This window comes from Drosophila nasuta, chromosome 2R (assembly GCF_023558535.2).
Source record: "Drosophila nasuta strain 15112-1781.00 chromosome 2R, ASM2355853v1, whole genome shotgun sequence".
Taxonomy (NCBI): Eukaryota; Metazoa; Arthropoda; class Insecta; order Diptera; family Drosophilidae; genus Drosophila; species Drosophila nasuta.
Genome location: NC_083456.1, coordinates 16,738,991 through 16,752,245, shown reverse-complemented (window position 1 = coordinate 16,752,245; position 13,255 = coordinate 16,738,991).

The window sequence follows — 13,255 nt, the reverse complement described above, 5'->3', positions numbered from 1 at the left end:
AGGCAAATTTGATGGATCACCAGCCGCCAGAAGATAGAGGCGGGGGAGTGAGAAAGCGCGAGGGGGAGAGAGAAACCGTCTCCGGCCATTCGAAGCGACCTGACTCAAAAGGCGGGCGGCCAGACGACGGCCATTTGAATCCCAAGGGCGGGACCAAAAGGTTGCTCATATTTCATATTTTATAAACTGCCAGCTTACATTTCTTATTGATTTGATGAACTTGGCATGATTTTTGTTTCGCCAGCTCATTATTCGTCTTTCAATTTGCTGCCATTTTTTCCATTATATGCTATGCACTCTTCATGTTTTTCCCCCACTGCGCTCGAAAACACCCACAAAAATACCTTTTACTTTGCGGATTTGCTGCTTAGATCTCCATTTCTATATATACATATATTTTTTTTCACCTTCCTCGTTTTGGCTGCCACTTTGAATACCAATTCAGTGAAAAGTTGGTGCTTTTATGAAGACGCTATAAAAAAGTTACTTTATGCGCTGTCTACGTGTGCCTCTCCGCCTTCTCCTTTTCCTTACGTTCCTTGAGTGTGTGTTTGTGTGTGTGCTAAGTGCGCCTTGTTGCGGTTGCGAAAATGTAGATTTAGCTACACCTTTCATCTGGCTCTGCTATAGCTACTATAGCTACTGCCAGCTTCTGTTGCCTGCTTGATATTTGCGTTTGCTTTTGCGTTTTGGGTTTGAGTTTGAGTTTGCGTTTGCATTTGACTCTTGCATGTTATTCTGACATTGGCAGCAGAGCAGCCAGCTCGTAAAAGTCTCTCACATTCTTGTGAAATGCAAATGTAACGCCTGCATAGCAATGAAGTTGTGGTCCACCCATCATTTAACGGCAGCAGGCAGCAAAGATCGTCAGTTGCCCAGCCACAGAATGTGCTCTTCTTAGTCTACTATATGTATTGTATTTTGATTTTCAACAATGGCGTTGTGTTTACAAATTGCAAGGTCCATTGCTTAAAGTTCACCCAGCACCTTTGCAGCCAGCATCCGTATCAGCATCAACTTAAGCTTCAAGTTAAAGCTGGCTAACCAAAAATGTTACGCTCAGGTGTAATTTTTGCATTTAGTCTTCAATTTGACCCAAAGAAAGAAACAATGGCTGTGGATGGAGAGATGGAGAGTTTTGTGCCTGTCGTTTGGCGTCTTAAATTTTTATTGCAAGAAAAGCGGAATCCTTGGTAATTGCTCTCGGGGCGCACATAAAAAGATGTGTAGCCAACTAAGCAGAAGAAGCTGCCTGGCACGCAAATGCCCATCGCTCTATCACCAACTACTCTCTTACTAACTGCGCCTTGCCTAATGCGACGTTCAGCAGACACACAGCAGTTACAGATACATAGACAACATAGAACAGGATGTAGAGTGTTGTGTGTATCACTTCAATCTCTTTGCTTCGTTGTGAGAGTGTGTGTGAACTTGAAGAGCCCCTTAATAGCACGTGTTCACTTGGCTGCCACTGCTTTGGCTGTGTTGTTGGCCAGTGCTAACTGTAATCTGTGCCGCACTGCAGGTGTTAACTGGCGTTGAGTTCGGCCAACTGAACTCCAGCTCTTGTTTACGTTTAGTTTACTCGGCCAGTCAAGTTGAACTTGCCTGAAATAAGCCTATTCACTTCGACTCCGACTCCGACTCCAACGCCGACTCTGGACTCCGACTTTGGCTTACAGTTTTGCAGCAAACTTTTACCCTAATTGCAAACGTATTTGAGTAGCATTCAATAAAGTGCGAGTGCGTTTGTGAGTGCGAAAGTAAGTGCTCTTAAGCTCGGAGCGGGCAGTTCATAACTCAGGCGCCAACTGCTGGCAACAATTGCAAATTGACAAGCTTATTAATCGGCTAATCGGCTTGCAAAGTTTCATGTAAATCGGCTGAATTAAGACGCGCTCTGTTTGGCTTGATGAGACTGGGGGATGGGGACTGATGGGGTTGGTTTTTGCCTGGGGAAGGCAAAACAAAGTTTTTACTGTTAGCTGCTTGCCAAAAACTTTTTGATAATTGCGCTCGAATGGCCTCGACTAAAAGGGTTTGCTATTCACTTGGCAATCCGTCGCCTTTTGCGGCCTGGATGCTCGCAAATGAAAGCTCACTGCTCACAACTGTGCCAAAGTGTTTTGTTGTGGGTCTTAGCTTTAATGAGGGCGAGCAAAAACGCTTAATGACTGCAACACATCATACTGTCGACTGGCTTAGCTGCGAGGGTCTTTGGAGTCTTGAGAGCTAAGCCGCGCTGAGCTAAGCTCAGTCAACTCCCTGGCCAGAGCATCAGTTTGTCGCACTCTAATCACAGTATTCGTTTGCATTTCACAATCTCATAAATAGGAATAAGACGCGCAACTCAATGGCGCACACTATTCCATTCCAATCAAGCTCAAGCTCCGCTCCCAGTTGCCCGTTGCCCGTTGCATTCGGACCAAAGCAATCTGGCGAGAATTTAATTTCCGTGGTTGTTATTGTCTCAGCCAAGTCGCATATTATTTTGGAATTCACTAAGCCATCGCCTCGAGCTGGGGGCTGGACTTGTAGGTGTGGTCTGTGTTGCCTCTCGCTTAGTTTTCGCTTAAACTTCACTTCTTATGGTCCACTGTAAGTAGACCATGGACTACAACATTGAAAACAATGACAACAACAACGGCTACGACATTGAGAATGAGAATGAAAATGACGATGCCAACGGCGGATGGCCAACAAAAATAGATAACATTAGCCAGCATATACAAGATTTTTGTTTTTTGGAAGTGTTGCAAGTTTATAAAGCTGCCGCACGAGTTGAAATCCAAATGAAATGCGGAAGCACAGGACATAAACTTGGACGTGGTCATTGTTGTTTCAGTCTCCACCAAGAGATTATTTGTACAGATTGTGGCGCGTGGCGTCTATAATTTGCCGTATCTTCAATGAGTGTCTCTCTTCTGGATCTGATGATCCCCGTTGGACCTTAATTCAATTAGATACGGCTACTTGTTGCCGCCCGCTCATCAGCTTATGATTTCCAATCAAAACACAATCAAAAGGTTGCCTGCAATTTCAATTTGCTTATTGTTTTCGCCGAACCTTGCTTTGCCTTGCCTTGGCATTTGTGTGTATTTCCAATTTGAACTTTTAAATCCCAAAGCAAATTCATTGAATTTATTTTGTGGAAATAAACAAAAACAACAATTTACATTGTTTCCCCCCCAAAAAAAAGAAAAACTGGCCCAACTGAAGAGGCTGAGATCCAAAGACTCTCAAACATATGCAAGTTGGCCCTATTGTTGGCAACTTTGAAGCTGCTCTCTTGCTTTTGCTCTATAGGATGCGATGACGATGTCGAAGCCGATGCGATGCGATGCTCACCTGAAATATTTTTGAATAAACTTTCCGACAGTTTGTTATGGAAACTTTTTGGCTCTAGGGCTGTTTGGGCAGCTGTGAGCCCACTTTAATGCGGTTTATTCTATTGCTCTGGCCAACCACTCTCCATCGCTCTATATGTATTGTATATGTATGTATGCAAGTGCCTTTCATTTTCTGCTAGCAAAACAGCAAAACAGGAAAACAACAAAACAACAGATGGAATTTTTGGTATTCTTCTTATTGTTTCGCCTGTGGCATTTTTCATATTTCCATATTTCCTTTGTCTTAACAGTATTGCTTTCTAATGCCAATCAATAATCCTCTTCTTCGCAATTTATACTAAGAGGGAATTTAAATCATCCAAATGGCAATGGGCTGCTGTTTGGTTAAAGTGGTTTTCTCCATCACGTTGCGTTCATCATAGCTGTGTTAACACTTCACTTTGTTCGCGGTTAAAATGTTGATTATATTAAAACTGTAATTTTTCTAGCTAATCGCTTTACAACAAACAACAAAAAAACGTCAAATTAATTACGTTTATAATCAAGTAGATAGTCGAATGCTTAACCAATTTTAATAAACTCACTAGTAATGATTATGCATTACCGCTAATCAACTCGATTATGAGGCTCGGCGTGTGTTTCTGTCTGCGCCTCCGATTATGGCAATGTGTGCGTGAAAATGCCACAATATGCTAATATGCTAATAAGACTGGTCGAGCCGTTTAATAAACATATGAACCGCACACGCATACGCTTGTAGCACACACACCTACATATGATTGCTGTTATAGCAAGCAAATGTGTGAACAAATATTTACCAGGCCACAAAATCATTGCGCAAATATGCAAACTATGCGCGACAATGAAACATTTTGCATAAACAGTTGCAAAACTTTACAAGGCACCATTTGCACGGCCCAACGCGTTTCACACAAACATAAAACCTGAATAAGTCATGTCGACATGCAGACACTCTATAGCTGCTGTTTTATCCTGCCTTTAATACCAACTCGACTGTTGCTGCATTTTTAAAGCATACTTCTAGGCTGCCACTAAAATCAATATTAGTTTGCTCGTTCGCTGCTATTTTAGCTTTCCGATGGAGTCTAATAATAGTGTATGCCATTAAGCTAAGGACAGTTTTGTTATCCTCTCGATGAGGCTTTACAAACAATTTGCAAACGCAGCTCTCTAGTCGGGGCACACATTACGTTTATGGCAGCAATACATGGCATCTCAGTTTATACACACACTTTTTTTTTATTTATATTTTTGTGGTAGGGCAAAAGTTGCAACAGCTAAAATCAACAGCAGTTACAGCAGTTTTTTGAACAACCACATTTGGTGCAACAGTGCAGAGTGACAGAAAACCAACAGTTTGCTGTTGTTGTTGCAAGTGGAAAAGTTTAAAGTTGCTGTTTGTCTTCTTTTTCCTTTTTACTCTGCAACTCGACATTTATATTTTAAAAAGGTGTGAGTAGCATTGTGTTTGTATATACAACATATACCATAATCTAGAGGTTTGAGGAAAAACTCAATTTTGGCAGAAATAAATCAGAGTCAGTGGGTTCCATCAAAGTTTGCAACCAGATTGCTAGTAATTGAAGATGAATCGTGAATGTGCGCCTGTGGGTTAGAGCATTAAAATAAATAATTTAGCATGCGTTAGATTTTAATTAAAAGCCATCTTGCCACAAACCGAAGCCGTTAGTCAAGAAGCCGCTCCATTGCATAGGGTTTGCCTTAACTTAAGTGTGATTAATGCTCAGCAGGAGGTTCCATGAATACCAGGTATGCCTTCCACCTCCCCCCTGCCATTCGACACACACACATCTACACATCAGAGATTTTGTGTGTATTTTTGGCAATCAAAAGTCTCGAGTCCTTTTAGTGGCAGCAAAGGGGTTTCAATTTGATTTAATGATGCCAGGACAAATTCAACGCGTTAGCGTCTAAACACAACACCACAGAAACACGTCACAGAGGTGGCACAAAAGTCAATTCCATCAGGTTCCGGATGCTGCATTGAATAACAACTAGTTTGGACCAGCAGCAACAGCAACAGCAACAACAGCAAATAGCAGTGTCCTAGCAATAGGACGCAGGCCACTTAAACTTTTGTGGCGTTGACGACGGCGACGGCGACGGCGACGACGGATGTTGCGTTTCACAGATGCCACGGGCGAGGTTTTCATGTCAGCGTAAATTTCCGTTTCAGTGCCGCAAGTTCCTCACACACACACACTCATGTAGTGGTCTATCTCTTTGCTTTCGTCTTTGCTCACATCATGTGTCTGTGGGTGTCTGTTTGGGTGCTTTGCTTTGTCCTGCAGGTGGTAGACTGTCAATGACTTCATGCATAATAATGAGCTCGAGCTCAAATAGCCTGCTGCTGTCCTGTCGCGTTGTGCCTTGTGTTTTAGCCCCGTTGCTGTTGCTGCTGCTGCTGCTCCTCAGAGAGACTCTTCTCCTTGGGGCGTCTCGAATCCTTTCGTCCGAATGCCTTTTGCCATTCAAGTTTTGGATTTATTGTACGATATTTCTGGCTGTGCATATAGACTTGACTCAAATATTGCCAGAGGCAATTGCTTGGCATCGCTTTGATCAAATTGTTCATGTTGTTTGCTTTGCATTTAGTGAAAATGTTTTCTTGATTTCTTGCCAATATTTGCTTTAGATGCATAACTTTATTATTTTGTCGGGCCAACTGCTGTTTTATTCTGCTGCCGTCTGCTGGGCTTTTTATAAGCAATCGCTCAAAATAAATGTCACAAAAATGCACTTTACTGTTATCAATTTCAATTAAAATGCAAATGTCTTAGCAGCTAGGGCAAGCAGCTGACATGCATGTAAATGCATTGTTGGGGACGTTATCTAATATTCATTTGTCTGTTGACAATACGTATTCATATCAAAAAAACTTGGCTTATTTGATTAAATGCCACAAAACACATTTTGGGCAACGCAATTGCAATTAAATCTCAAATTCAATGAAATATTAAATTAACTTTTGCTTGGTCAAATCATAACACTGAGCGAAAATTTATATTTCTTGTCTTCAAATTTATGGCTTGCCATCTGTCATTTGTGAAGCATTTGTGATGGGAACTACGAGTATGGCATATTTGTTCGAGGTGTAGTAAACTCAATTCGCTGTGTAGCCCACGCAAATTATCGCACAATTGGAATTAATGAGGGCTTTAATCAAATTTCTGCACACAGAATCACGTTCATTAATTTAGGACGCAATTATTATGATGCTGCTGCTCCAGCATCTTTGGAATGCCATCGCGCCGTCTTATTCGGAGCTCGACTCGGCTCGGCTCAGCTTCACGCCACTTTATCAAACAAAACACACACACACAATCAGGCGAATAGAGGGCAAATTACTTTTCATTACAAGTGTAGAACATAGCCACCACTGACCACTGTGCAGCGTCGTGTGGCAGCGTGGCAAGTGTCAAGTGCCGGATCCGGCTTAGCTCGGGCATTTAAGCACAACTTCATCATCATTAGTAAGTAGTACTACACAATGCTAAAAAGGCTCTCATAATGCTGATTATGCCGCATAAATACAAACAAGCGCGCACACACCAAATATGTCTGTTTGTGTGCAGCAGAGTGTGTGTGTGTGTGTGACTCCTGCTGTGTAATGAAATCATATTGAGTGTAGATTAAATGGCGGCACGTCGTCATGTTGGCGCATAAAAATCCATTAGATGCGGAAATGTGCACAGACATACTATATATAGTGTGTGTATGTATGTGTGTGTATGCTCATGTATGCTAGCGACGAGGTTTAGCAATTATCGTAGTAGCAAATGTTTCGATAGCACACACACTAAGTTCACTCCCTCTCCATAGCAAGCACTTACAAGAGCCTTGACTTCGATATTTTTCGCCTCCCGTCGGCATAACATACACTTAACCCCCCCTACCTCAGAACTGAATGTGCTTAACCCAATTTTTGTTAATTTCTCTCTCGAGTAGCAAATGGCACAGAAATGCAAAACATTATCGCTCTGGTTGGTCGGGTCGTTGAGTTGACAATGCAACCGATTCATAGACGTAATTAGAGTGGAATATCCTGGAAATACTTAAAAACGTTTCCAAGTGTGTTTGCCTGGCGCTGGTAATAAACTGAAGATTTTGATTTAGTTTTCTTTTCATAGCCCTTCTTCTTTGTAAGTACAAAGTGTAGTCTCAAGCGGCTGCTGCTGCAGCTGTGCTCCTGTGTATGTGTGTCTGTGTGTGTGCAGATGACATTCATTTCTTCAGCAACAGACAAGGCAACTTCAACTATCAAAAGCCGTTCGTTGGTTCGTTCGTTGTGCGTTGTGCTCTGTGCGCTGTGTGTGCGGCTTAGCAGATAAGACGCACATGTAGGGCTGCTGCATGAAGTCCTGGTGGATGCTTTCAAACTTTGTATGAACTACACTTACTTGGCTTCCGACTACCATCCCTTCATCCATCGTCTGCGTCTGCAGTCGAGAGCTGAGCAGAGCACACGGTTAGTCAATGAGAATCTGCATGCGGCATGCTGGAGGCTTGTCAAAGTTTTTGTGCGACAGAATTGCGAGTCAGTGAAGCGGCGCCACGACAGGAAAGTATTTCGCGCTAGTGACAAACAACTGTCACTATTTTCGCAAACTTGTCACGCCAATTATGTATGAGAGACAGAGAGCGAGAGAGCGAGCGAGTCAACTTTGGCCGATGCATGACAGTAATGTGAGTTATGTCAGTTGCAAGTCAACGACCCATAGGATTACCCCCCTCTCTTACGACTCCCGACTCACGACCCCTAGATAACAATGCCCAATGTGTATTGAATACATACTGTGACTATTTTGTTGGACGTAGGCGTGTTGCTAATGTGCGGCGCTCTAATGATATGTTGCGCATACGTCGCGTGTGCTGCCATGCAATAACTCAAAATCTTAGCGTCGTAAGCCAATTTTCGTTGATTTAGTTTATCACCAGCATTAGGCGGAGCATCAATACAAATGCCTGTGCGTCGGTTATTCCCATTTGGCCTTTCGCATCGCTATCTCTCCCTTCCCTCACTCCTCACTCTCCCCATCGAAGCCACTTTGATTCCATTTGTTGTCTCAATTCTCAGCAGTTCGCAGGGCTGAAGTTTGTCGACTCGCAGAGACAATTTGATTTATTGGCACAAATTGCCTTACATTACATTATCGCTTTGAGTTCCACTATACAAGTACTTTGGGGAAGCCTAGCCTGCTTTTGTGTGGCTCTGTGTGTGCTGTGTGATTTGGCTGATAAGTTGCCACCGATTTACCTTAAGGCATCTGCCACTCCCTGTACCCTCAACTAATACCTGTTTCTCTCCTCTCTCAGTCTCAACTGCATTTTTCAATTACTTAATGGGCAGCCATCGTTAAGCTAGAGCAGCATATCTTTAGGAATTTGCTGCAGAGCCAACGAGATTCGTATTCGTACTCGTATATTTGTCAAATAATTCCTAACGACTTTATTCAATTCTATTTGCATTTGGCTGACCCCGTAAAGACTCTCTTACACACACATACAGATCAAACACTCTGACAAATGGGCGAAAGAAATGTCGTTCGAAATAAGTGCACAAACATAAAAAGCATTTGCTTTAAAGCATTCTCCCGATGGGGACCGATTGCTGCCACCAAAAGCCATCTCTCGAGATTTGCAATTACGCGCGAGAGCAACGCGTGAAACTCGAAACGCCAACAAAGTGGACCCTTTTTGAAAAGCAGCAGGGGAGGGGAAGCGACCAACCCAATCTGACACCTAAATTGCGACAGGTGACAGCAGGAGATAGAGGGGCTCCGATTTGCTTGATTTGGGTAGCGTTTGGATTCGAATCGTTCGCATTTTTTTTGCAGAAAACCCCTTTAATTGAAATTCAAATTGAAATTGAAGCTCAAGTTTCAGCTTAGATTCCAGCACGCGTTTCGCTAATTATGTTGTCTATGCATTAAATCGCAGTTCATAAATGCAATCTGGTCAATTTCAATTTAAATGCTGTCAAAGCTAATTCAAATTAACTTTATGCCTGCATTAAAAAGTAATTGAAAAAATATACACAATAAAAAATATGATTTTGCAGATTTTAGCTAAAAATATTTTAATGACAAAATATGTCACAATTGTTATAGAAAATGCATAGAAACTTTAAATTCACTTTCAAATTAGATTGCATTGTTAGCAGCAAATTCAATTAGCTCAACCGCATATAAAGATGAGCTATCCTTGAATTGAAATTTTGTGTAGAAAATACAAACTTTAATGCAGCTCAAATAATTGTTTTAAATGTTTGGTAATTTAATTAAATAACTAAACTAATTAAGCAACTATTATGCACAAGTGTTTTTTTATTTTACACATTTATCAGCACACACTTCATGCAATTTAATAATGCAAATTATAATTGCGAGTGTGAGCTGACCGAAGAACTCTTAAAAGCTAGACAGCTCTGCGGTTGCTCTAGAAAATACTTTTGTGAATTTGAAAGCAATTCGGCGCACTTAATGCATTTCTGGCAACAGAGAATAATGCTGCAGTCGCCTCTTTGCAGCAGTTAACAACATTTTTGCGGTACAAAATGACCAAAAGTTTCCATTCTGGCCACAAGGAGTGCAAAATGTGCAGAATTTGTTGTTGCTCTACTGGAAAAAGTAAAAAGCCATGGAATGTTAAAGGAGTGCAAGCCAAGCGACCGACCGACCGAACAACAGCAAGTCATCAAGTTATTTCAGTGAATTCTCATTCATTAATTGTGGCTGGCATAATGGAAAGCAATAAATTCGTATCGAATATCTTCGGCTGCTGCTGCTGTTGTTGCTGTTGGGGCTGTTGCCATTAAAGCGTTAAACAGAATTCACCTGGTTGGCGCCAATTAAGTTTCAGCACGTTTCATGCATGTATGCGAAAAGTTTTCGCACCAAATGAAGCGAGGGTCAAGTAAAAGAGGCCACTGCCATGGCCAAGCACACACACACAAACACACAGACACTGTTGGGTCATAAGTCGAAAGGTTGAATCGACAGCAGGAAGTTCATTAAATACGACTAACTTTTTTGTTCTTTTCGACAGTTTAGTGTTAACGATGTGTGAGTCTCTCCGTTGTTAAACACTTGAGCAGCCAGCCAACAAACCACATTATCAAAATTGAGGCATCTTTAAGGCCAGTGTTATCCAGTTATCCTCTCGTTTTAAGCGTTTGCCACACGCGTTTGTTCGCGCACATTGGCATTGCATTCAAATTGATTTCGATGCGCCACGTTGCGATGCGATGCGATGCGATACGTTTCGCATTGTTTCGCAGAGCAATGCAATTAATTTGAACCCTAATTGAATTTTTGTTTGATTTGAGTTGATATCAACTCTCAACGCTCAAACGCTCAGCGCTCAGCGCTTCAACTGCAGGCAACTCTTCAAACACTCTGCAGTTATTTAGAAAATTCAATTTACTTTCACCAGCCAGCGATTGTTTTTGTGTGCTAGTTGCCAGTTACCAGTTACCAGTTTGATGCTTCTGGAACGCAATCAAATTGCCGCAACAAATAATTTGCAGCGAGCATAGTTTGTTGCACTCAACTGTACGTAATACGGATTGCCGCAAAATTAGCTGCTGGCAACTGGTGAACATAAATGGAATGTTCAAATTACTAGATCACCTTTGACTTTTAGGCTGCAAAACCTTTTAGCCACGCCGTCGCTGTCAATGAAGCTTGGCTGCAAACGCTCTTTCAGTGCAGTTGTCAAGTTTGCTGAGTTGTCGAGTTGCCCAGCTGCCCAGTTGCCAAGTTGCCCAGTTGCCAAGTTGCTTAGGTGATCAGGTGAGCTAAGCCACAATCAAGGACGAAAGCTCACTTCAAATGCTGATTGAAAATCAATTGAAAGCCATGACGATGCACTTACCATTCGCTTGCCTTATGAGCGTGTCTAATGCGTTCTCTACCTCTTAGGTTCTGCTTTCAAATTGTGGGCGTGGCTTAAGGTGGGCGCTTAAAGCATTCAGGCATCAATTTGACCCTTATGAATGAGTGTTGTTGCAATTGCAGCAGCTGAACATGTTGCATTTAATGTTGCCGCTTGTAATTCCACATGTTTTACAATGCAACAACACACCGACAGACGGAGACAGGGACTGACACAGTGAAAGAGAAAGAAAGAGGCACTCACAACTTTGTTGCACGCATTAGTTTCGGAATTTGTTATGCAACGAGAAGAGAGAAAAAAAACAGCTTGAATTCCATGCAAATATTTGCAGTGTCGAAGGGACGCGGTGGCAGCAACAAATTCAACAGACCCTAACAGAACAGAGCCGAGCAGAGCAGACGCCCCCTCTGGCCATATGAAACTTGCACAGATGACACTTTATGCAAATAGATTCAAAATTAGTTTCCATTTTGGGTATATTTTTTTGTTATTGTTGCTACTGTGGCAAAAGCAGTGCAAACAGAGAGCAGATTCTGAACACTGAACCGGCTGCAGCTGGCGGCATTCACTTTGATTACACAAAACTTGTGGACAAGCATAAAAATGAAATACAAAAGATAATACTCGTAATACACGCACTATGATAAACTTGTCCTATCTACGAACAGATTTCCATCGAAATCAGTTCGATTAGCAGCCGATTGTGCGCCCCAACTCTTCACTCTCCTGTGAATTGGACGCAATAAATCGCTTGCTTGGTGACAGAATCAGAATTAGTACACGAAACCAATGTAACACACAGCGTCACAGAACAACGGCAATTACACGCGAGCTGCTGGATTCATGTTTCACCGCCATTTTCGTAATTACACAAATGCCACAACGCACACACACACTCGCACACTTACAATCATGTTCACACATTCACACATTCGCACATTCACGTCTGCGACTATGGCATCTAATTGCCTGCGTTAAAGTTCTTCTTTGGCGTTGCCCAAATGCAGTTCACATGTCATTGCAGCGTCCATCCGCGGGGCGTCTGAAGGCAAAGTGCGCCTAATATGCTGCTCTTTTGGCTGTCAGCATAAATGTCACGATTCCTAGATACCCATTAAAGAATTGCTAGCGTTGAGAAAGGAAATGTGTCATTAATAGTATCAAACTTATATTAAAAGCTAGGCTTGTACGAACAACTTGTCTCACTCTTCATTTAAAATTAAGTATACGCCCAGCACTCCTCAGAAATATACCCCCTAAACCCGTTTTGATTGCAGGGTATGCGAAACAGCAACGGTAACAGCTACACAAAATTCTAATTAAGTCATAGGGTTTTGTGTTTCCACAGCCGCGGGCGCTTTGTGTTGCGAATTTTCGTGTCGGCTTGGAAAATTTGCCATAAAACAGCAGTTACAAAAAAAGCAAGCACAATGGGAACTATGAAAAAGGCCAAAGGCAGACAGACGGATTGCTGGCTAGTCGGCAACAGAGGCAAACGGCGTCGACGGCGAGCCAAAAGTAAAAGCAAAAGCTGGAAACAGAAGCAGATGCAGAAGCTGAAGCAGAAACAGACGCAGGAAACGCAACGCAACTGTTCAAAAAGTGGCGCAGATTTTTGATGGCGTCGAGAAGAGCTCCATTTGAAAGTCCAAGTTTTCATGTTTGCTTTTGCCATAGCACCGGACACGCCACGCCACACTCTGCCTCGTCCTTATCCCTTTTTTTTTTGCCACCATGCCACCGTTCCACAGCTCAGGGCTTCTAGCTCGAGCTCGAGCTTGAGACCACACAACGACCTTTGTGCCCGTGTCGCTTTTGTTGGCGGCCCCTTTTTCGGGCTTTGTTTTGTTTTTGTTGTCGGCGCAGCTAATTAAAAATTTTGTTAAGTGTAATATGTAGGCAAATTCCAACGTCGTTTTTCGTTTTTTGCTATTCGCATTTTGTGTTGTATTCACATAAATAACTCC